Below are 26,457 nucleotides of genomic sequence, written 5' to 3'. Positions count from 1 at the left end.
GGCAGCATAGGTCTATTCCACAAAGCAGTTTCCCAGTCAGCATTTTCCTGGTCGAGTCCCTCTTGATTTCAGTGGTCTTTATACTCACAACGTTGTGCAGCCACCACCACTATTTAATTCCAGAACATTTTTTATCACCATGCAAGAAAACTTGCGGGCATTAGCTGTCGTTGTCATTTGCCCTCTCTCCAGCCCCTGTCAACCACTAATTTATTTTCTCTGTCTACATTTGCCTGTTCTGGACAGTCGATAAAAATGGAGTCCTACAATATGTGGCCTTTTATGAATGGCTTCTTTTACTTAGCATAGCGTCAAGGTCCACCCACATTGCAACATGCATCAATGCTTCATTCCTATTTATGGCTGAATAATATTCCATTGTCTGTATATAACCCATTCATCAATGCTGATGGACATTTTGCTGTTTCCACCTTTTGATATTTCTTGATTCTTAATGCTCAAGTTTTTACAATGGCATATCTTTTGAAATAATGCTTTTCGATGATGTTTATATAAGAAAAATTTCCATCCTCAAAACTTAATACATTTTAAATTATGTAGGAGGAAAGTAATGATGTATATTCCAAATAAAATTGGTAAAATGTCAGAATCACACATAAATGCTTTGAAAAGCATGTGGAGTATCAGTAAAGGGGAGGTCCATCTGGGATATTGCTGGAACAAAACATCATAGTCACCCACAGTACATAAAGTTTATGGTTTAACAAAAAAAAGCCTTGGCTTAGGCTCCTTAAAAGCAAAAACTTAAGACAAGCTCTCAAGTGCAAATACTTCATTTGCAGGGGTAGGGACTGGAGTGGGTGGGGGAGATTAAGGGAACATTCGTCTTTATCCTCCCACTCCAGGCAGTCTTTGGGGAGAACTGCTCCTAGAGGGCATTAACTAGAAGACAAAGTCCTAGCAGCTAGAGCGGACTGTGCAAGTCCGCAGGCAAAGAATCTCAGGTTCTGGCTGCTGGAAATCAGCTAGTTGCAGGAAGGGCCAGAGAGGTGTGGGCAGTCACAGACTGTATTCTACTGTTTTAGTCAGGGTTCTCCAGAGAAATAGAACTAGCAAAACCAATCTATGAGGATATATAGGAAACATAAAAATTGGCTCACATGGTTATAGAGGCCAAAAAGCAGGAGGAAAGTGGGTGGTGTGAGTTCATGCTTCATTTTAGGAAATGCCTAAGCATTGACCAATAGCCATTACAGTTTTTCCCATTGAAAATAATAGCAATAGGACCTAGTTAGTGTCTGCTGCATGTATCACCTGATTTTTAAGGATTCGAGTACCCATGTTCAGAGGGAGAGCCCTATTTGTATAATTAAGTCTTGATTGTTAGCTCAGATCCCATAATGGAGAAAGACGTATCCTTGTGCACTGTTGTTGGTGGGCAGTTCTTCACTGAAACAGCCTGAGAGGAGCATGTCTGATAAGTATGGAAACAAAGGGCCATGATTCAGGTGTGGCTGGGTAGAATGTATTCCTGAAACCCCCTGTGTTATAGCTTGCCGCTGTGCACTGAGCTACCCTTCACCAGCAAGCGTTTCATCTTATTTTCTGCTGAAAACCTTCCTGGGCCCACAGAACTGGGCTCTGTCCAAATGACCATGGGAGCTATATATGAAACAACTTTGTCCTCTGAATTTTTAGGACAAATCACAGAGGCAGGTAAAGCAATTTATCAGCTACTGAGTAACTTTGTAAATCCTTAATAAACCATTTATAAAAGATCACTCCCAACAATGTACTCATACAAGAAACATCAAAGCAAAAGATATTTTTTTTTTTCGATTTCCCAGGTTCTCAACCCCTTTCCCCATCTCAGAAAACATAAGGGCCATGACACACCCTGCCAGTGTCTGGCTGCGGGGCAGGGCTTCTCCGCCAGGCAACAGGTCCCCATGGCCACTAATGACATTGGGAGCTGGGGTGGAGGGGCTGGGGCTGGAGGTGGTGGAAGAGGCAGCAAGGCAGCTCCGCAGGGATTCCAATACCCAGTCTGTGGCCATGAGACTGCACTTCTCTGCGAGCTACCGCAGGACTGACCAGGCGCCCTGTGCTGAAGTCCACGGCTGAGATTGTGCAGAGGCCAGGCTTCCCTTGAGCTTTTCTCCATGACAAAATACTAAATACTTAGGGCTACAGGAGCACTAAAGACCAAGACAGGCCCCATCCTGAGAGATGGGACTTCCCTGGCTGGTGACTTTGGCTCCAGGACCCACTGACAGCCTTGCCGAGCCTTCCTTGAACTACAGGTGACCTGGGACATTTCCACCTGCCCTTCTGTCTCCATCCTTGAGACTCACACTACAGGTTGATGTTCTCCCGGCTTATCTGCTTTCCTTCCCGTTTTCTTTCACACAAATGTTTCCCTTAATAAAATTCTTTCACGTCAAATCCTGTTTTGGCTGATTCTCGAGGACCTAGAATAACACACTTTCGTAGTTTATCATTACTGATTTAGATTGTCTTTATCCAGAATTTCTGGCATTGCCTCAGAAATAGAAATCTTATAATACTCCACTGTGCACGTTCTTCAGAATATTCCTCTAGCCAAGTGGCTGCTCTTCTATGAAGTTATCTGCTACTCTTTACAGCTTGCCCTCAAAATAAGCTCCTCCAGGCTTACCTCCTCAATTTTAATTCAACTGGTTAATAATTATTCTCTAACTGGTGCCATAGTCACAAAAGCTGAAAGGAAAAAAGAAGCAGTTGGTCTCCTCTACACTTCCCTCTTTAAAGCAAGACAATCAAAACTATGTTTCTTTCTCTGTTACATTTTTGCTCACTGAGGTTTTTTAAATGTAGACAAAAAAACTGAAATGTTGTGAAGTAATTAGCCTCCAACTAATAAAAAATAAATAAATAGGAAAAAAATGAATGCAAAAGGTAAAAAAATAAATGCAAAAGATAAAATACTAAAAAAAAAAAAAAAAAAAAGACAAAAAAGATGCACAATGTGAGAGTTGCAAGTTAAGTTTTATTTGGGGCAAAATGAAGACTGCAGCCCAGGAGACGATACCTCAGAGAGCTCTGAGAGATTGCTCTAAACAGTCAGGCAGGGAAGGTCACCACATAAAGTTTTGGTAAAGAGGGAGTTCAATGGGCAGTTAATTACTTTGCACAAGTGTTTCTGCTAGCCACCAGGAGCTGATGTCACCATGAAGGGATTTAGTGATTTCCTAGATGAAGACATGAAAGGATCGGGATCATGAAATCAGTTTCTAAAACTATCCAGCTATCTAAAGACCTGCTCCTCCAGATTCCACCAGAGTGTCTCACTCCACCCAGAACTCCCTCGGGGGGTGGTGAAGGTCAATAGCTGCAGCAACACAGGGTTCAATCTCCGCAGAAAGAATGAATGAATGCAAGTCACTCAGCCTGTCCGACTATAGCCTGCCTGGCTTCTCTGTCCATGGAATTTTCCAGGCAAGAATACTGGAGTGGGTTGCCATTTCCTTCTCCAAGGGATCTTTCTGACCCAGGGGTTGAACCCAGGTCTCCTGCACTGCAGGCGTATTCTTTACTCTCTGAGCCACAAATGCCCATTGTTTAATCGCTGGCAATGTTCTTGGCAAGTGCCAATTTGTAGTCAACAAAAACAAAACAAAAAAATACCCCCTAGGTTCTAAAACACTGCTGATGTGGTGTTTCTCAAATTTTATTGGGTTTAGAGACCCTCCGGGACCCATTACTGGCCCCAGAAATACTTACACAGGCAAAATTTTACACAAAAACTCTAAGCTAATGGTCTTTGTAGGCTAAAGGGCATTTCAGATGGCCTATTTGACCACACTGATTCTATGGACTCTGCATTAGTCAACGTCACACCAAATGTAAATCTATATAACTTAAATATAACTGTAATAATCGTTTTTCACAAAATCTTCCTGTCTGGAGCAGAGAGTTTATGGAGGAGAGTGCAGAAGATAATGTGGGATACAGGCTCTGGAGACAGACTGCTTGGTTTTAAACTGCACACCACCCTTCCGTAAATACACTTTGCACTCTCTCCCATGAGGGCTTTTTCACTTATTATACCCTCTTTCTGGATAGCTCTGCTCTCAAATATTCCCATGGCTCATTCCCTTACTTCTCTAAACTCATTTCTCAAGTGTGATCTTATACAAAGGAGCCTACTCTCCATCACTCTCTACTCTGACTCTGCTTCATATTTCTTCATAGAACTTATCACCATCTGACGTATCATCTACCTACAGTCTGTGTCCTCCTGAAAGGATATAAACTCCATGTAAACAAGGATTTTACCCACAAGTGCATGCACACACACACACACACACACACACACACACACACATACACATATCAATCCAATGCTAGAACAATACCTTACATGTGGCTATCTGTGTCTAGTCACTCAGTAGTGTCCAACTCTTTGGAACCCCATGGACTGTAGCCCACCAGGCTCTTTTGTCCATGGGGATTCTCCAGGCAAGAATACTGGAGTGGGCTGCCATGCCCTCCTCCAGGGAATCTTCCCAACCCATGGATCAAACCCAGGTCTCCCACATTGCAGGCAGGTTCTTTACCATCTGAGCCACCAGGGAAGCCCTTACACATGATTGGTACTCAATAAATATTAGAAAGAGTGTTTGTCTATGCAAACATTCCAAATGTATATTATTTACCATTTAGAAAATATTTATTACATGTGGTTGGTGCTCAATAAATATTTGCTAAATGGTAAATAATAAACATTTTGGAATGTTTGCACAAACACAGACTATTTCTAATATAACATTCTAAATTACTAAATTACTTTTAATGACAAATATGTCATTCATCTTTTGATAAGAGACTTGAATGACTTTTCAAGGCAGATACTCTTGTCTGCAAGCTTATATAGTATGGAAGTTATATTGACTTAGTTATCTTGGGATTCCAATAAAACTTCTTTCAGTAAATATATCTGAAAGTTCATAAATAATTATAGCTAATGCTAAAATAGTGCTTGCTGCTTTGAATGCTCTACATATGTTAGTTCCTAAAATCCTCTAACAGCCATGACATAGGTAGTTCTTATCCCATTTTACAAATAAAGAAGCCTAGGCACAGAAAGTGTATAATGTATGGAAGATCATCCAGTTAACAAAAGACAGAGCTAGGATTCAGCAGTTTGATCTGGATGCATGCTCTTAACCACTACCTTGTACACGCTTTTTAGTATATGAAAGAGGAAAGCTGGAGTTTATGGTTGGGGAAATCTCAGTGTTTTCTGTTACTTGCACTTTCTATCTACAGTGAGAATATAGCACTGCTGTGGTTATTTAAAGTGCCCAAATTATCTTCTCTAAAAATTCAAGGAAAAAAAAAAATCAAAGGTTAATTGCTCAAGCCACAGAAATCTCAAAGCATTAGTAAAGAATTATCATTGGCTACTCCTTTTCTCCCCATCATAATGAGCTTATTTATATACACATTGCACCACGTTGGATTTTCAAAATATCCTTGCAGTTCATCCAGGAATACATTTCCATAATAAAAGTAATTAGCTTGTAGAATCTTTTTCTAAGAGAAAGTAGCAAAATCGTTATAGCTTTGGGCATGGATAACCTCACCTGTCTAGGAATGTTTCTGAGGGAAAATCCTGGATGAACCAATCCCATGACCACAGCTTCTCCATTTCTAGTTTGTGTAGCTCTTTTCAAAATGATAAGGACTTCTCATCAGGTCCTGCCCATTGGGTTCCTTTCTGAGACAGATATTTTTTGAAACTAGTTCCAGATGTCCAGTGAATTTGAGAAGTGGATTTACTCTGATCTATAATTTTGTACAATACACTGGAGTTTTTGCCAGATCCATCTGGGAAAACAAGTTGATGGTACTTCCAGATTTCAAAAGCAGGTGTGAAATAAATGAACACTTACAGGGTGATGAACAGCTAAGCTAAGCTCTCAGAGGACCATGATTTACCACTAAGCGTCACATGTCAGGAACCTGTGCAAACTTAGGCTGCGTATTTCAAGTATGTCTGCAAATATCTAGTTGTGTATCCTGCCAATTTTGCTCCATTTTCTGGTGTAAATGACAGCTGTGCTGTGGATTTGACTGAATTGCATTGCATTCTTTTTTCATACTAGCAATTTTGGATTTCAGAAAAGTGAAGGTGTTGAAAACAGTTCACAGACTAAATTTTTTTCATTAACATTTTTAAAGAGCAAAGGGCTTGACATTTCTCCTGAAGCAGCTGTTTTAAATCACAATTGATTGCCTTGAAATCTAGTATTGGAAATAAACAGAACTCCTATCTCACCAATGTTCAAGCTAGGAATGAGCAGAGATTCTCAGACAACCAGGTTTATTCTTAATTCCTAAAGAACTCACTAACCCTTGTGCTTTATTGGTAATCCATTGACCTAACATCACTGGTTATCTCCATCTCGCATTCTTTTGAGAGTAGATAGACTATAAATCCCAAACATTTTTTAAAGTTCCTTTGCAGTATAATTCTCAGTCCATGAAACAGACACTTCATCACTGGGTCTCAGCATTTCATTTCTCCTTTCCAATCTCCAGTTTGGATTCATGACCTTCTGGGAAATCTGAGCCTAAACTCTGCTTCTGAGATTGAGCATGTGACTTAGGCTAAGCCAATCAGAACATTTCAGTCCTTTGGCCAATCATATGCCTTAGCCAGAGTTTGTGGCAATGTGGGAGTGTGAGCTTTGAAACTTGCAAATGTTTGGTTGCTTTGAAGAAAGTCAACCTGAAAAAGAAGCCAATAATTGAAGGACAGAGTTGAGAAACTCAGGCAGCAAAAGAAGCCAGGTTACTGATAACATCAAGATAACATGTGGGGCCTGCAGCTAAGCCCATTCCACAACTACTAAGCCTGTGCTCTGGAGCCGGTGAGCAGCAACTCCTGAGCCAAAATACCACAGCTACTGAAGTCCTGGCACCTAGAACTTCTAGATCATAATCTCTAGAGCCTGCCCTACCTCAACACTTCTCATTTTTATAAGCCAGTGAATTCCTTTTTTTAGATGTGAGTTGTGGCTTTTGTGACATGTCATTTAAAATGTGTTCAGAAATAGTCTCTTGCAAGGCATCAAATGGTACATTTAAGAGGCATTTTCTTAATATTGGAGCCCTATCTTCCCCATTTTATGAAGTAGGAGGCTTTCAGCTACAACCTTAGAAAAATTTTATACAAGTGGTTTAAACAGTAAGATCCAGGACCACAGTGTTATTCGGATGTGAATCGTTCCCCCTGAAGTTATGCAGTATAGGAGCTCTGACAAGTCTATTTATAATATCACATAATGAAAACTTCAGAAGTGGGCCTGATGCAAGGTCAATTAATTTAACAGCTCAACAAGATGGCGAAAGACCTAGATTCCTTCTCTTTCCATTTTGTGGCCTGAGTGGGTTGGCTCCTCCCTTGTAGTCCCAAGACGGCTGACAAAGAGGAAGATTTTCTCTCAGAAGGGCCCTGCAGACTTTGCCTATATGTCATTGTCCAGAACTGGGTCATCCACCTACATAAAAGCAGAGATAAACCAGAATGGGCAAAGTATAGCTTATATTTGGGGGCTCAGGAGGAATCCCACCTTCCCTATGTACATTGCCATCTGATAATCTGAGAAAAAAATTAATGTTTTTAAAAGACTGCATTGACTTAAGACTTAAGTCTTTGCATAAGACTTGAAGCAAATTCTAACAAACAATAACTTAAGAAGTGACAAATGGGAGAAATAGAAAACATTAGAGAAGGAAAGGAAAATTAATGTATATTTTCCAGTTGACATTTTCTTAATTGTTTAGGGTTTGTTTTTGTAAAGAAAAGGAAACTGAACTAAAGCAAAATGGGAATAGAGAAAGGGGAGCAATAAAAATATTTTTCAAAATGTGTATATGCCTGCTATATAAAACCAGCCAAATATAAGTGATATCTATGCTTTCAAAGATGCTACTATTCATATAACATTTATTAATTTTCAGGTTTTTAATACCAACAATCTTTCTTTATAGAAATTACGTTTGACATGCCTCATTTTTAATCAGTATTAAATTACTCTAGCAATAATTAAAGTCATGCTCTTGGTTTCTGTGAATGTTCTGGCGTATCAGTTCTATTATTTTGATTAGTATGGTGGTTCTCCTGCTGGCCCAGAATGGTATCTAGTAACAGAGAATTTGGCTTTGGCTTAATATTTAATACTTCTACTTTTCTAATAGCTTGCTCTCAGACCCTGCTTATTTCAATACACATCTCCTGCCTTTTTGTTGTTTTGTTGTTTGCAAAGTGATTTGCAAACTCTATAGGGAAAAATTGATCTAGTATAAAGAAAGTCTATAATTATCACAGTATATAATAATAATAATTCTATTGTGGCTTCTTTTTGATGTAAGTCTGCTTATATTTGTTAATTAAAAGTTTAATAACTATGTTGCAAATTGTTGCTTCTGGGATGCACCATTTTCTAGTGTCACATCCTCTACATTTATGTCTTTTTGATGGGGTTAAATTGTGGCATATTTCTCAGTGTCCACATATACTGGATGGATCTAAAACTGTTTCTACAGTAATCATAGGTGTAGCTTTTCAATGGCATTTTAAATTGATGTTCAACTGGAAAAAAATCTAAGATAGTGGTTGTGATAGCCCCTAAGATAACCCCAAATAATTCCTTCCTTCTGGTATTCACAAACCTGTACAGTCCCTCCCTTCGAGTGTAGGCTGCATCCAATGGCTTGCTTGTAATGAATAGGATATGGCAAAAGTAATGAGATGCCACTCCTGAAACTGGGTTGCAAAAGACTCTGGGGAAAGCTAGCTACCATGTTGTGAGTACCCAGTGGAGAGGACTACTTGGCCAAGAACTGAGGGAGGACTTCTGCCCATAGCCAGCGAGTAAGGGAAGCTCCTCACCCCAACAACCCACAAGGAACTAAATACTACCAATGACCACATGAGAAAGCATGAAAGTAGATTATCCCCATCAAGCCCTTAGATATCACCCTAACTTCAACTTGAGCCAGAGCTACGCTGCTAAACTGCACCCAGATATCTGACCCAGAGAAATGTGATAATGAACATGTTTTCAGCCTATAAATTCTGAATCAACTTATACATAACCAATATAGTGGCCATATCAGTCCTTCTATCCCCTAAAAAAACTGGACTGAGAATATTTGGAAATGGTCTATCAACTCTGAAAAAAAAGGAGAGTGCTTCAAGATTTTCAACTCGTTTTTTGAAGTAGCCCCGTTCCCTTCATTTTAGTGGAGAGGTAGGGGGTAGAGCTATTTCAAATTCTAAAAGATGATGCTGTGAAAGTGCTATACTCAATATGCTAGCAAATTTGGAAAACTCAGCGGTGGCCACAGGACTGGAAAAGGGCAGTTTTCATTCTAATCCCAAAGAAAGACAACGCCAAAGAATGTTCAAACTACCACACAATTGCACTCATCTCACACACTAGTAGCATAATGCTCAAAATTCTCCAAGCCAGGCTTCAGCAATACATGAACCATGAACTTCCAGATGTTCAAGCTGGTTTTAGAAAAGGCAGAGGAACCAGAGATCAAATTGCCAACATCTGATGGATCACTGAAAAAGCAAGAGAGTTCCAGAAAAACATCTATTTCTGCTGGATTGACTACGCCAAAGCCTTTGACTGTGTGGATCACAATAAACTGTGGAAAAATCTGAAAGAGATGGGAATACCAGACCATCTGACCTGCCTCTTGAGAAACCTGTATGCAGATCAGGAAGTAACAGTTAGAACTGGACATGGAACAACAGACTGGTTCCAAATAGGAAAAGCAGTACATCAAGGCTGTATACTGTCACCCTGCTTATTTAACCTATATGCAGAGTACATCATGAGAAACGCTGGGCTGGATGAAACACAAGCTGGAATCAAGACTGCCGAGAAATATCAATAACCTCAGATATGCAGATGACACAACCCTTATGGCAGAAAGGGAAGAAGAACTAAAGAACCTCTTGATGAAAGTGAAAGAGGAGAGTGGAAAAGTTGGCTTAAAGCTCAACATGCAGAAAACGAAAATCATGGCATCTGGTCCCATCACTTCATGGCAAATAGAGAAACAGTGGAAAAAGAGACAAACTATTTTTGGGGGGCTCCAAAATCACTGCAGATGGTGACTGCAGCCATGAAATTAAAAGACACTTACTCCCTGGAAGGAAAGTTATGACCAACCTAGACAGCATATTAAAAAGCAGAGACATTACTTTGCCAACAAAGGTCCATCTAGTCAATGCTATGGTTTTTCAGTAGTCATGTATGGGTGTGAGAGATGGACTATAAAAAAAGCTGAGCGCCGAAGAACTGATGCTTTTGAACTATGGTGTTGGAGAAGACTCTTGAGAGTTCCTTGGACTGCAAGGAGATCCAACCAGTCCATCCTAAAGGACATGAGTCCTGGGTGTTCGTTGGAAGGACTGATGTTGAAGCTGAAACTCCAATACTTTGGCCACCTGATGCGAAGAGCTGACTCATTTGGAAAGACCCTGATGCTGGGAGAGATTGAGGGCAGGAGGAGAAGGGGATGACAGAAGATGAGAAAGTTGGATGGCATCACCAACTCAGTGGACGTGGGTTTGGGTAAACTCCAGGAGTTGGTGATGGACAGGGAGGCCTGGTGTGCTGCAGTTCATGGGGTTGCAAAGAGTCGGACAAGACTGAGCATCTGAACTGAACTGAACTGAACAGAGGGCGTGGAGGGAAACCATAGAATAACTCTCTGACTTCACTACCATGTAATCTGTCCATCATTAGTGTCTTAGTGTTTGTTAAGTGTACTGCAGTCTGTTTTTCATTGCCTTACATTAAAGAATATAAATACAATAAAATTAATACTGAAATAGAAAATCAAGGCCATAAGAGGGAGAGTGAGCTGTTGTTCTTTTGGAGTGGGATGGTAGTTTGCAGAATAATGAATGGCCCTTCCCCCAAAGCTATTCACATCCTAATCCCTAGGATCTGTGAATGTGTAAAGTTACACAGCAATTGGAAATTAAGATTGTAGATAGAATTAGATCTGCTAGTTATATTAACTGACCTTAAAGTAAAATAAGACTAACCTGGATTATCCAGGTGAGCCCAATGTAATCACCAAAGTCCTTAAATGGGGAACAAGAAGACAGAAGAGTCAGAAATGCAAGGCAGGCTAGTAATTTCAAACTCCTGCAATTTTCTGTCCTTCCAGGATTGGCTAACCATGTGTTTCGAAAGGCTGAGATTTGTATGCAGGAAGGTCCCCAGAAAGGTGATGCCTGATGGCAGTGCTTGACATGGGTTCCCTCCTCTGAGAGGCTCAGCTCAGGCTCCAGATCCTCACACCCCACCCACTCACCAAAGCAAAAACCTCATCACAAAGCAAATCACACATACCCATACGTCTCAGAAGAAATTTAGTGATGAGTTTTGCTCCCTAGCAAGCCTCCTTGGAGGTCTCATACCCACACCCATCACCTTCTAAAAGTGTTCAGACTCATTTCCTTTTCTGGGCTTCCTCCCCTCCAGCCACACTGGCCTCTTTGCTGTTCCTCAAACAACCCTGCAATTTCCTCAAGTTCCTGGCTTGTAGCCTTTCTGCTTTTGTTTCCTCTTTCTGATATGTTCTTCCGCAGGGGTTCTGCTCCTTTAATTTTTTTTTTTTTTTAATAATTAATTAATTTTAATTTGGCTGCACTGGGTCTTGGTTACAGCATACGTGATCTATTTCCTTGATCAGAGATGGAACCTGGGCCCCCTGCATTGGGAATATGGAGTTTTAACGACTTGATGACCAAGGAAGTCCCTTTTTTTTTTTTTTTTTTTTTTTTTTTTACTATTTTTAGGTCTCTGCTCAAAGTTATCCTAGTAGAAAATTCTTCTCTCCATCCTGTGTAAAATGCTCTTCCCCACCACTCCACCCCCTTAATCTGCTTTGTCAGTTCAGTTCAGTCACTCATTCGTGTCCAACTTTGCAACCCCATGGACTACAGCACACCAGGCCTCCCTGTCTATCACCAACTCCCGGAGTTTACCCAAACTCATGTCCATTGAGTCAGTGATGCCATCCAACCATTTCATCCTCTGCCGTCCCCTTCTTCTCCTGCCCTCAATCTCTCCCAGCATCAGGGTCTTTTCAAGTGAGTCAGCTCTTCGCATCATGTGGTCAAAGTATTGGAGTTTCAGCTTCAACATCAGTCCTTCCAATGAACACCCGGGACTGATCTCCTTTAGGATGGACTGGTTGGATCTCCTTGCAGTCCAAGGGACTCTCAAGAGTCTTCTCCAACACATCAGTTCAAAAGCATCAATTCTTCAGTGCTCAGCTTTCTTTATAGTCCAACTCTCACATGCATACGTGACTACTGGAAAAACCATAGCATTGACTAGATGGACTTTGTTGGCAAAGTAATGTCTCTGCTTTTTAATATGCTGTCTAGGTTGGTCATAGCTTTTCTTCCAAGGAGTAAGCATCTTTTTATTTCATGGCTGCAATCACCATCTGCAGCGATTTTGGAGCCCCCAAAAATAAAATCTGTTTCCACTGTTTCTCCATCTATTTGCCATGAAGTGATGGGACCAGATGCCATGATCGATCTCAGTTTTCTGAATGTTGAGCTTTGAGCCAACTTTTTCACTCTCCTCTTTCACCCCCATAAAGAGGCTCCTTAGTTCCTCCTCACTTTCTGCCATAAGGGTGGTGTCATCTGCATATCTGAGGTTATTGATAGTTCTCCCGGCAGTCTTGATTCCAGCTTGTGCTTCATCCAGCCCAGTGTTTCTTATGATGTTCTCCGCATATAAGTTAAGTAAGCACAGTGACAATATACAGCCTTGACTGTTTATTGGTTCCTTTCCCAATGTGGAACCAATCTGTTGTTCCATGTCCAATTCTAACTGTTGCTTCCTGACCTGCATACAGGTTTCTCAAGAGGCAGGTCAGGTGGTCTGGTATGCCCATCTGTTTCAGAAGTTTATTGTGATCCACACAGTCAAAGGCTTTGGCACAGTGAATAAAGCAGAAATAGATGTTTTTCTGGAACTCTCTTGCTTTTTCAGTGATCCATTGGATGTTGGCAATTTGATCTGGTTCCTCTGCCTTTTCTAAAACCAGCTTGAACATCTGGAAGTTCATGGTTCATGTATTGCTGAAGCCAGGCTTAGAGAATTTTGAGCATTACTTTACTAGCGTGTGAGATGAGTGAAATTGTGCAGTAGTTTGAACATTCTTTGGCATTGCCTTTCTTTAGGATTGGAGTGAAAACTGCCCTTTTCCAGTCCTGTGGCCACTGCTGAGTTTTCCAAATTTGCTGGCATATGGAGTGCAGCATTTTCACAGCATCATCTTTTAGGATTTGAAATAGCTCAACTGGAATTCCATCACCTCCACTAGCTTTGTTCATAGTGATACTTACTAAGGCCCACTTGACTTCACATTCCAGGTTGTCTGGCTCTAGGTGAGTGATCATTTCATTGTGATTATCTGGGTCATGAAGATCTTTTTTGTACGGCTCTTCTGTGTATTCTTGCCACCTCTTCTTAATATCTTCTGCTTCTGTTAGGCCCTTACGATTTCTGTCCTTTATTGAGCCCATCTTTTCATGAAATGTTCCCTGGTATCTCTAATTTTCTTGAAGAGATCTCTAGTCTTTCCCATTCTATTGTTTTCCTCTATTTCTTTGCACTGATCACTGAGGAAGGCTTTCTTATCTCTCTTTAGTATTCTTTGGAACTCTGCATTCAAATGGGTATATCTTTCCTTTTCTCCTTTGCTTTTCGCTTCTCTTCTTTTCTCAGCTATTTGTAAGGCCTCCTCAGACAACCATTTACCTTTTTTGCATTTCTTTTTCTTGGGGATGGTCTTGATCCCTGTCTCCTCTACAATGTCATGAACCTCCATCCATAGTTCATCAGGCACTCTGTCTATCAGATCTAGTCCCTTAAATCTATCTTCTCCCTTGCACTGTATAATCATAAGGGATTTGATTTAGGTCACACCTGAATGGTCTAGTGGTTTTCCCTACTTTCTTCAATTTAAGTCTGAATTTGGCAATAAGGAGTTCATGACCTGAGCCACAGTCAGTTCCCAGTCTTCTTGTTGCTGCGTATATAGAGCTTCTCCATCTTTGGCTGCAAAGAATATAATCAATCTTTTTGGTATTGACCATCTGGTGATGTCCATGTGTAGAGTCTTCTCTTGTGTTTTGGAAGTGGGTGTTTGCTATGACAAGCGCCTTCTCTTGGTAGAACTCTATTAGCTTTTGCCCTGCTTCATTCTGTACTCCAAGGCCAAATTTGTCTGTTACTGCAGGTGTTTCTTGACTTCCTACTTTTGCATTCCAGTCCCCTATAATGAAAAGCACATCTTTTTGGGGTGTTAGTCTGCTTTACTCTTGTTCATAGCTCTTGTCACTCCTGCATTTTCTGTATCTACTCTGTATTGTCTACGACTCCCACTAGAATGTAGTCTCTGCGGGAGCTGGGACTCTGGTATTTTGTTCACTACTTATCCTCAGCATCTAGGACCATGATAGGCACACAGGAAGCATGCAGTGAATTTTAGTGAATAAATGAATGAATGCTTTCCAACTACCTATAATCCTCTGCCAGAGAAGTTTTCATAAATCATTTTGTTACACTGTCACAGATGTATGTACAGTCCAGTCATCTGGAGAGTTTTCTGGTACCTGGGAAGCTCTTTGGGGCCCTCTGCTTGTTTTTTTTTTTTTTGATTGGTCTGGATCTCAGTAGTGGACTAGTGGTTTGCAGGTTTCTCTTGCAATCCATGGAGAACAGGCTCTACTGAGCTTCAGTCTTTGTTGCACACAAGCTTAGCTTTCCTGCAGTGTGTGGGGTCTTAGTTCCCCAGCTAGGGATTGAACCCGTCCCTTTTTTATTGAAGGACTGATTCTTAACCACTGGACCACCATGGAAGTGGCATGATTGGACTTTGAGTAGCCACAGATTTGACCTGTGTATACTTATTAGAGAGTCAGTAACATCTCTTCCATCCCCCAGAACTTTACATCTTCCAGTTTGAATAGAGTTCTCTCATAAATAATAGGTTTCAGTGCTGTTGTTTTCATATTTATTTTAGCCCTAATTGTTCAAAGGATAAGCAAGTTCAACATATAAAAACTAAATTAAGCAGCTATGCTCCATTCCATCTCCAAACTCATCCCTCTACTGCCTACAACTCCCAAGGGGGCTCCACAAACTCCCTGCTTTTCTGAGATCACACAGCATGAAGACACATGTCTCCAGGCATATGTTATTCTTACTAATCCCTCAATTCAGGGCTCAATAACAATAGTCTCCTGAGCATTGCCTACAGTGAGCATTTATTACTGATTTACTGCTTATCAGAATCATGGAAATATGTCTAGAGGGTAAGAATTTACAGAGTTCTCCTGCCCGTTTCTTTTGGCAGAGAAGTCCTCTGATCTCAGTGATCCAGGGTCTGCTAATCCTTTCTCAGATTCCACAATAGCTGCCAAAAGGCTTATGATGTCTGAATTCAGGAAGCATGAATGAGACAATATCATTAATGAAATGAAAGTTCTACATAGGTTATTTTCTTTCTGTCACAGAAGTTGCACTTGGTTATTGTAAAAAAATATTTTTTTTTTCCATCAAACAATACAGAAGTGAATGAAATAAGTATGACCCACTTCACCAGTTTGAGGTACAACTACAGTAACATCTCTTTTATTTTCCCATAATCACTCACAGGTGCCCCCTAAGATGTGGCAGGAAGCCCACATCTTACTGAAGCTTCCTTTCCTTCTTGTCCTTTGTCCAAGAACCCTGGGCTCACTCAGAAATATCATACCTGCTGCTTCCAAACAGGACACTATCACCAGTGAATAGCTGACCTCTTTTTTCAGCTGATTTTCACAAGTAGTTGCTCCCCAGGATGGCTGTGACAGTAGCAGTGTGCTGCCCTTGAAGATCCATGCTCTTTTTAAAATTTGTTTATTTATTTATTCCTTCAGTCTTCCTGGTGGCTTAGATGATAAAGAATCCACCTGTAATGTGGAAGACACAGGTTCAGTCCCTGGGTTGGGAAGATCCCCTGGAGGAGGGCATAGCAACCCACTGCAGTATTCTTGCCTGGAGAATCCCCAAGGACAGAGGAGCCTGGTGGGCTGAGGTCTGTGGGGTTGCACAGAGTTGGACAGGACTGAGTGACTAAGCACAGCACAGCATTTATTTATTAGGCTGCACCAGGTCTTATTTGTGGCATGCAAACTCTTCGTTGAGGTATATGGGATCTAGTTCCCTGACCAGGGATTGAACCCAGGCACCTTGCATTGGGACCTTGCATTGTCTTAGCCACTGGACCACCAGGGAAGTCCCAAAGATCCACAGTCTGGATAAAGTCCCCGGGGTCCCTGTATCGTTCCCCAGCAACGTGCACATTCTCCTGACTTACAAGGGACCAAATGTGGTCATTCAGGCAGGGAGGAAAGACTCAAACAAGAGCCACTCCATAGAGGAAATCCTACCATGGGCCCACAGATGCCTGACATTCCATTCTAATGAGTTTTCTTTGAAATTACATGTTTTAATTTTGTGTTCTTACAGATGTTATTCTGAGGAGAAATCCCTGGCCATCCAGTGTTTAAGGACTTGGCACTTTCCCTGCCAAGGCCTGGGTTTGACCCCTGGTTGGGGAACTAAGATCCTGCATGCTGCCTGGCACAGTTTTGATGGCAAAAGTGCTGTCTTGTGAACAGAAGAAGATCAAAGAGTTTTTAGCCAAAATATGTATGGAGAAAAGTATCCTGGAGGTGAGTGAGACAATTAGTTAATAAATATATCAATTTCCTAGATTGTTCTATTGTTGGGGGCATGTCTTATGCTTCTTTTGCATGGTTTTGCTGCTAAGCAAGCTTACTTGGTTTTGTGGTTAAGCAAATATGCTCTCTTGAGTAGTCATTAACTTACAGGGGTCTTCTATAATTTTTATACTTGCAATATCCTAGGGGGATTAGCCATTTAATCACTTATTTGTCCCTCTACTCTGCCCTTATCTGTTTGTGGTACATGTTAACAAAAACTTTGCTCCAAAGATTATATTTTCTAAGATTGTCTCCTATTACATCAATGTTTTCACTTTTCTATATAAATCTTTCAAGTTCTTCATAACTACTTAATACATGATATAAAGTAGTGATATATGTATTTCCTTGGATATTTTAATATATATTTCAAATGGCTATCAAATTTAGATAGCACTATATATTGAACAATTTGTGTATTCTTCCACTGACTAGAAATATGGAAATATAGTATCTTTATCGTATTCTTTTTATATATATGACTAATATTTAAATATAATTTCTGAGTTCACTTTGTACTGATTCTTAGGTTAGTACTAAACTGTTTAATAACTAGAATTTTAAATATAGCAATATTTGATATAGGGCAAGTCCCTCATCTTTAATCTTTATTTTCAAAATATTTATGTTTTAATAAGTTAACTTATTCCTCCAAAGGAACTTTAGAATGCATATTTCTTGCCTCTTCTCCACATCCCCCCACACTTTTTTTGAGGTTTGGGCAAAGACATCATTGAATTTTGGGTGGAGAATTGTTATAGTTAGCAATGTTGAACATCCTCATTTGGGAGTATGATATATTTCTCAAATTAGTTGTCTTCTTTTACTTATTCATTTATTTATTTATTTTTGGCCACACTGCATGGCCCATGGCAGTGAAAGTGTGGAGTCCTAATCACTGAATCAGCAAGTAATTCCCTTGTCTTCTTCTAAATTCAATATATTTATGTCTTAGATATTCCTTGGTTTAAGTTTATTCCTAGGTATTTTATAGATTGTTCTCAGGGTTTTTTTCCCCCACTATGCTTTCTTAGGAATTATAGCTCACAAAAGCTATTGCGTAACTAATATTGGTTTGTGCGTACATGTGTGTGTGTGTGTGTGTGTGTGGTCTTATTCTAAACTTCATCAATTTTTGTGTTAATGTTATGGCAGCCATTTGTGCTAGATATGTTTATCACTATAATGCCTATTTGGTTCATGTGGCCATGCTATAGAGTCAGTTTTTTAAAAACATTTCTTTCATGTCTAGATATCTGATCTATTTATTGGTCTATTTTTTTTTACTGTAAGTTCTTTTAGTAATTCTTGTCTAATATGTTTTTAAATTGACTGCCAGATATTCCTAAGTATATACCCAGATTATATCATTTGCAAAAAGTGATTTTGCTTTTCCTTTCTGATGCATGTTTTTTGTCTATTTTTCTAATTACATTGACTGGAACATTCAGGAGAATGTTAAAAATAGCAAAAATGATAGATAACGCTAGTTTCTAAACTTTACAGAAATAAGTGTCGTCTAATATTTCACTCAAGTACGATGTGTGTTTTTGATTCCTGAAACATAACTTTGATCTCATTAATCAAAGACAACAATTAGTTGTCTTCCCCTAGTTAACAGAGTCGATGTTAAGTTTCTTTGTTTTTTTGAGTGCACTGCAAGGCTTGCGGGACATTGGTTCCCCAACAAAGGACTGAACCCAGACCACCTCAGTAAAAGCACAGAGTCTTAACTGGAATGCCTGGAATACCTCAGAGTTGATTTTAGGAGTCAGAAATTAATATTTAATTTTATCAAATGTATTTTTTTCACCTATAGGGAAAATTATTATTTTTTCTTTAATTTGTTGACTATAATAATTAATTTTTTAATATTGAAGCATTCTTACTCTCCCTTAAACATTCTTACTTCCTTGTAGCATGTAGGATCTTAGTTCCCTGACCAGGGATTGAACCCACATACCCTGCATTGGAAGGTAGATTCTTAACCACTGTCCCACCAGGGAAGTCCCTCTGGCCAACTCTTTAAATTGCAATCTTCACATCATCCCTATCCCACTCTTTTATTTTCTTCTGTGACACTTAACCTGCTAACACACAATATAACTTATTTTGTTTTTTAATGTATATCTTGCTCCACTGGAAAAACGGCTCAAGAGATTGTTTTTTCTCCCCTTTAGCTTTATCCTCCCCATGAGAACTGAAACCTGGTTCTAAGCCTCAGCTTCAGAAGGTTGGGTTTTTGAATTGTTAAGGATGTGCCTTTGATTAATCACCTGGCCCTAAAACTTTCCAAGGGACATGCAAGCAGGGAAAATGTAAAGAATAATGATTTCCAGACCCTTGACTTCCAGAGGTACTCTTTCCCAAAACTGATGTATCAGAGAATGTGCCTGTGTTCACATCAGCCTTTCACCCACTTTTTACATACAGGCACACCTCTCAACCACACCAAGTCTTCAGCTCAGTTCAGTCGCTCAGTCATGTCCGACTCTTTGAGACCCCATGGGCTGCAGCATGCCAGGCCTCCCTATCCTTCACCATTTTCCGCAACTTGCTCAAACACATGTCCATCAAGTCAGTGATGCCATCCAACAACCTCATCCTCTGTCGTCCCCTTCTCCTCCTGCCCTCAATCTTTCCCAGCATCAGGGCCTTTCCCAATGAGTCAGTTCTTCACATCAGGTGGCCAAAGTATTGGAACTTCAGCTTCAGCATTAGTCTTTCCAGAGAATATTCAGGACTAATTTCCTTTAGGATGGACTAGTTGGATCTCCTTGCAGTCCAAGGGATTCTCAAGTCTTCTCCAACACCACAGTTCAAAAGCATCAGTTCTTTGGCATGTAGCTTTCTTTATAGTCCAACTCTCACATCCATACATGACAATGGAAAAACCATAGCTTTGACTAGACGGACTTTTGTCAGCAAAGTAATGTCTCTACTTTTTAATACATTGTCTATGTTGGTCATAGCTTTTCTTCCAAGGAACAAGCATCTTTTAATTTCATGGCTGCAATCACCATCTGCAGTGATCTTGGAGCCGAAGAAAATAAAGTCTGTCACTGTTTCCATTGTTTCCCCATCTATTAGTCATGAAGTGATGGATACCAAGTCTTGCAGTGAAGCCTTTCTTGGAGTGTAAAAACCCAAAAGGGGCTAAGCAAAGGAGCAGACTCCTTTAATGGTTAATCAGGATATAACAAACACTTAGAGTTTCTTGTGCTTCCTAGCTTTATACATATATTTTTTTTGAGAGTAAAACTTTGTGTGACAAATAGCATTTTGGCCTTAGATTCTGTTATGAAGTAGTATGATAATGGGAGTACTAAAAATTCTCATGTAAGGACTGCCTCTTCCATTCTCTGCCTACTCCCAAATAAATAAATACATACATAAATAAACATTATTATGGAACAATCCATGAAAACAAAGCAAAGAGAGAAACAAGATGTATTGAATGCTTTAAAAAAATGTCCTCCCCCACATGTTTAAACACAAAGTATTCTTTTTTTTCTTTTTTGAATTTTTTAAAAATTAATTTATTTTCAATTGGAGGCTAATTACTTTACAATATTGTAGTGGTTTTTGCCATACACTGACATGAATCGGCCATGGGTGTACATGTGTCCCCATCCTGAACCCCCCTCCCGCCTCCCTCCCCATCCCATCCCTCAGGGTCATCCCAGTGCACCAGCCCTGAGCACCCTGTCTCATTCATCGAACCTGGACTGGCGATCTGCTTCACATAAGATAATATACATGTTTCAGTGCTATTCTCTCAAATCATCCCACCCTCGCCTTCTCCCAGATTCCAAAAGTCTGTTCTGTACATCTGTGTCTCTTTTGCTGTCTTGCATATGGGGTCATCATTACCATCTTTCTAAATTCCATATATATGCATTAGTATACTGTATTGGTCTTTATCTTTCTGGCTTACTTCACTCTGGATAATAGGCTCCAGTTTCATCCACCTCATTAGAACTGATTCAAATGCATTCTTTTTTAATGGCTGAGTAATATTCCGTTATGTATATGTACCACAGCTTCCTTATCCATTCGTCTGCTGATGGGCATCTAGGTTGCTTCCATGTCCTGGCTATTATAAACAGTGCTGCGATGGACATTGGGGTGCACGTGTCTCTTTCAATTCTGGTTTCCTCGGTGTGTATGCCCAGCAGTGGGATTGCTGGGTCATATGGCAGTTCCATTTCCAGTTTTTTAAGGAATCTCCACACTGTTCTCCATAGTGGCTGTACTAGTTTGCATTCCCAGCAACAGTGTAAGAGGGTTCCCTTTTCTCCACACCCTCTCCAGCATTTATTGCTTGTAGACTTTTGGATAGCAGTCATTCTGACCGGCGTGAGATGGTACCTCATTGTGTTTTGATTTGCATTTCTCTGATAATGAGTGATGTTGAGCATCTTTTCATGTGTTTGTTAGCCATCTGTATGTCTTCTTTGGAGAAATGTCTGTGTAGTTCTTTGGCCCATTTTTTGATTGGGTCGTTTATTTTTCTGGAATTGAGCTGCAGGAGTTGCTTGTGTATTTTTGAGATTAACTATTAACACAAAGCATTCTTTTCAGATATCCTAGTATTGTCTCCCAGGATTCATAATTATTAAGAAAAGCACCTTAAAACATGCCAAAGCTGAATAGATTAATGGATTAGATAATAGATAATGGCAATTATCTATTGCCAAGTAACAAATTCTAGAATTTGTTGCTATACAACAAAAACTAGAATTCCAGTTGAGCTATTTCAAATCCTAAAAGATGATGCTGTGAAAATGCTGCACTCACGGAGAAGGAAATGGCAACCCACTCCAGTATTCTTGCCTGGGAAATCCATGGACGGAGAGCCTGGCGGGCTGCAGTCCATGGGGTGGCAAAGAGTTGGACCTGACTTAGCCACTAAACCACCACCACCTCCACCAGCACATCTGCTGTTCTCTGGCCTTCAGACTTGAAGGGAGGGGAAAAAAAAGAAAAAAAAAGAAAATGCTGCACTCAATGTGCCAGCAAATTTGGAAAACTCAGCAGTGGCCACAGGACTGGAAAAGGGCAGCTTTCATTCCAATCCCAAAAAAGGCAGTCCCAAAGAATGCTCAATCTACCACACAATTGCACTCATCTCACACGCTAGTAAGGTAATGCTCAAAATTCTCCAAGCCAGGCTTCAGCAATATGTGAACCATGAACTTCCAGATGTTCAAGCTGATTTTATTTTTGGTTTTCTTTTTTTTTTTTTTTTCAAGCTGGTTTTAGAAAAGGCAGAGGAACCAGAGATCAAATTGCCAACATCCGTTGGATTATCGAAAAAGCAAGAGAGTTCCAGAAAAACATCTATTTCTCTGCTTTATTCACTATGCCAAAGCCTTTGACTGTGTGGATCACAATAAACTGTGGAAAATTCTGAATGAGATGGGAATACCAGACCATCTGACATGCCTCTTGAGAAATCTGTATGCAGGTCAGGAAGCAACAGTTAGAACTGGACATGGAACAACAGACTGGTTCCAAATCAGGAAAGGAATCTGTCAAGGCTGTATATTGTTACCCTGCTTCTTTTACTTATATGCAAACTACATCATGAGAAACACTGGGCTGGATGAAGCACAAGGTAGAATCAAGATTGCCAGGAGAAATATCAATAACCTCAGATATGCAGATGACACCACCCTTATGGCAGAAAACGAGGAAGAACTAAAGAGCCTCTGATGAAAGTAAAAGAGGAGAGTGAAAAAGTTGACTTAAAGCTCAACATTCAGAAAACTAAGATCATGGCATCCAGTCCCATCACTTCATGGCAAATAGATGGGGAAACAATGGCGGACTATAATTTTTTGGGCTCCAAAATCACTGCAGATGGTGACTGCAGCCATGAAATTAAAAGACGCTTACTTCTTGGAAGAAAAGTTATGACCAACCTAGACAGCATATTAAAAAGCAGAGACATTACTTTGCCAACAAAGGTCCATCTAGTTAAGGCTATGGTTTTTCCAGTGGCCATGTATGAATGTGAGAGTTGGACTATAAAGAAAGCTGAGCACCGAAGAATTGATACTTTTGAACTGTGGTGTTGGAGAAGACTCTTGAGAGTCCCTTGGACTGCAAGGAGATCCAACCAGTCCATCCTAAAGGAGGTCAGTCCTGGGTGTTCATTGGAAGGACTGATGTTGAAGCTGAAACTCCAATACTTTGGCCACCTGATGTGAGGAACTGACTCATGTGAAAAGACCCTGATGCTGGGGAAGATAGAGGGCAGGAGGAGAAGGGGGCGACAGAGGATGAGGTGATTGGATGGCATCACCGACTCAATGAACATCAATTTGAGTAAACTCCAGGAATTGGTGATGGACAGGGAGGCCTGGCGTGCTGTGGTCCATGGGGTTGCCAAGAGTCGGACACAACTGAGCGACTGAACTGAACACATACAACAAATTACTACTAACTTAGCTGCTTAAACCAACACTTATTTATGATTTCACAGTTGCTTTGGGTCAGGGCTCTGGTCAGAGTTCCACTGAGTCTTCTGCTTGGAGTCTCACAAGGTTGCAATCAAGGTGTTAGTCAGGCTGCATTCTCATCTGGAGAAGGATTCACGTCCAGTTTCACTCAGATTCTTGGCGGAATTCATTCCCTGCAGTTGTAGGACTGAGGGCCCTGGCTTCTTGCTGGCTGTCTGCTGGCAGCAGTCCTCAGCTTCCTGAGGCCATAGTCAGCTCCTAGAAACTACCCACAGGTCTTTGCCACATGAGCTTCCTCAGTATGGCCAATGTGTACGTGCCTGTGTGCATGCTAAATCGCTTCAGTCATGTCTGACTCTGTGCAACCCCACGGACTGTAGCCCACTAGGCTCCTCTGTCCATGGAATTTTCCAGGCAAGAATACTGGAACGGGTTTCCATTCCCTTCTCCAGGGGATCTTCCTGACCCAGGGATTGAACCCATGTCTCATGTCTCTTGCATTGGCAGCGGGGGCTTCTTTACCGCCATTGCTACCTGGGAAGCCCCAGTATGGCCAATTCCTTCACCAAATCAGCAAGGAGAGACTCAGTGTTTCCTAGCAACACAGATATCTTATACGGCTTTACATAATCAAGGAACTACTTCCCATCACCTTTGCCGTGTGCTGACGGTTAGAACCAAGGGAAGGGATTACCCATGAATTCAGGTGACAAGGATCATGGGGGAGTCAGTTAAGAATCATTGATTCTTCATGTGACTAAAATGTTTTCTTGAACTAGCAAGATTTTAATGACTCAGTGGATAAAAATGGCACAAACTTTACAAAAATTTTAAAAATTGATACATATTATTCAATAGGGACTTATAATCTATTTTTATCAAACCAACAAAATATTTACTTTTGCATTTTATCTTAAAATATTTAGTATTTTCTTTTTGAAAAACTTAAAGTTAGCTGCTGAATTGATTATTTTTAATAGTGCTATTTACATTTCTTTAAATACATAGGAAAGCTTGATCATGATGTCTAACAACACTAGTGGAGTTAGTTCTAATTTTATATATAATTCTTATCTAGCTAATCCCAGGAGCTGAACAACAGCCTCTGAGCATACTTCTTAATCATACTCTCTACCTCATAAATAAGTAATATTTTAAGCTACACATTACACTGCATCATTATAAATTAAGTAATGAAAAATAGCATTTTGATTTATTATTTATTACCTTTTTATAACTTGTTCTAACATTGATGAATTAACTATGTTAGATCTATAACATTTAAATCTTGACTGCTCTTGGTAATCTATTTTACAAAATGTATTCTATAACCTTTCCCAATGATTTTTATACTATTTTTGCAAACGTAAAACACATATAAATTAAACTGAAAAATGAGATCAGATTTTTTTCTGACTGACAGTAATCTGATTGGAACTAATGGGCTAAAAAAGATGACTGGTTTGCCAAATAAAGTTTTCAGTTCCAATATTTAGTTGAAAGTATGCATAAGCAGTGTGATAAAAGTATTTTATAAAACATATTGTTTTGGAAAAAGCATAGAAAATAAGCAACATTTCAATTTTTTCAGTTCTCTTTGGGTATATCAAGTTAATTATAGTATCTCAAACTGAAAAAGTAATAGGTTTAATTAGTAATCATTTGCTAATCATTTGTAAATCCTTTTTGATATATTTGCAAGGAATTTGAAAAACTGAATGCCTGTGATGGCTGAGCAACAATTACTCTGCAAGTTGTATAGTTTCCAATTCATTTCATTTGCCAATTTGAAAGATGATCTAATTAAGCCGTCAGTTAATAGATGAGATAAAATAATTATTTATTATTATTATTTGACACATTGTTCAGAAGGAGCTCAAAGGATTGAGTAGCCTTGTTATTATATAACTTGTTCCATTTTTGCTACTTATATGAACAATAACTCCTAGCACATTTTTATGTAAAAATGGAAAAGAGTAACAGAATTAATACAAATTCTGTCTCATTCCAGCAATATGTAATAATCATTCATAGATTCATGGACTAATTGGAGAAAAAAACTCAGGTATTTCATTAAAAATTGGATTTCCATCAAAACTTTAATTTTATATTTACTGATTATTTATCAAAAATTATTATTTTTATATTGTATTATGTACTGGTCATGGCTATAATAACTTAAACCAAAAGAAAAAAATTTTAACCTTCATATAGCTGTTAAGAGACAATTTTAAGTTATATGTATTATTTATATATGTATATATTTGCAGAAAAGTAGTACAAACAATAAGACTTTCATGCTTAAAAATGTATTACTTGAAGGTTAAATTCTGTGGGAGAATTAAAATGGAAATGTGAGTTCAAGGAAGAAAAGAGAAACGTGCAAATTTCCAACTATTTTAAAAGGACCCATTCATGAATACGTAAAGATGTGACGTGTATGTGCTAAGTCGCTTCAGTAGTACCCTACTCTTTGCGACCCTATGGACTGTAGCTCGCCAGGTTCCTCTGTCTATGGGATTCTCAAGGCAAGAATACTAGAGTGGGTTGCCATTTCTTCCTCCAGAGAATCTTCCCAACCCAGGGATGGAGCCCTCATCTCCTATGTCTCCTGCGTTGGCAGATGAGTTCTTTACCTCTAGCACCACCTGGGAAGTAAAAGACAGGGTGCTATGCTGTGCTTAGTCGCTCAGTCATGTCTCACTCTTTGAGACCCCACAGACTGGAACTCACCAGGCTCCTCTGTCCATTGGGATTCTCCAGGCAAGAATACTGGAGTGGGTTGCCATGCCCTCCTCCAGGGGATCTTCTCAATCCAGGGATTGAACCGGGTCTCCCACATTTCAGGCAGATTCTTTCTCATCTGAGCCACAAGGGAAGCCCCAGAATACTGGAGTGGGTAGCCCAGCCCTTCTCCAGAGGAACTTCCCAACCCAAGAATCAAACCAGGGTATCCTGCATTGCAGGCAGATTCTTTACCTGAAAAGACAAGTAGTGGATATCAAATCATTATAATACTTAGATTTCACTGGGCACTTTAAAAAGAGTGACTGAACAATTTTATCTTAAAATATTAACATACTGCAAAATGTCCAATGCTACATCTTTTGCAACTATTTAAACTAGTGATGAAAGATTTTAGATGTTAGC

This window comes from Dama dama, chromosome 19, assembly GCF_033118175.1.
Source record: "Dama dama isolate Ldn47 chromosome 19, ASM3311817v1, whole genome shotgun sequence".
Classification (NCBI taxonomy): Eukaryota; Metazoa; Chordata; class Mammalia; order Artiodactyla; family Cervidae; genus Dama; species Dama dama.
This window is presented reverse-complemented; position numbering follows the sequence as displayed.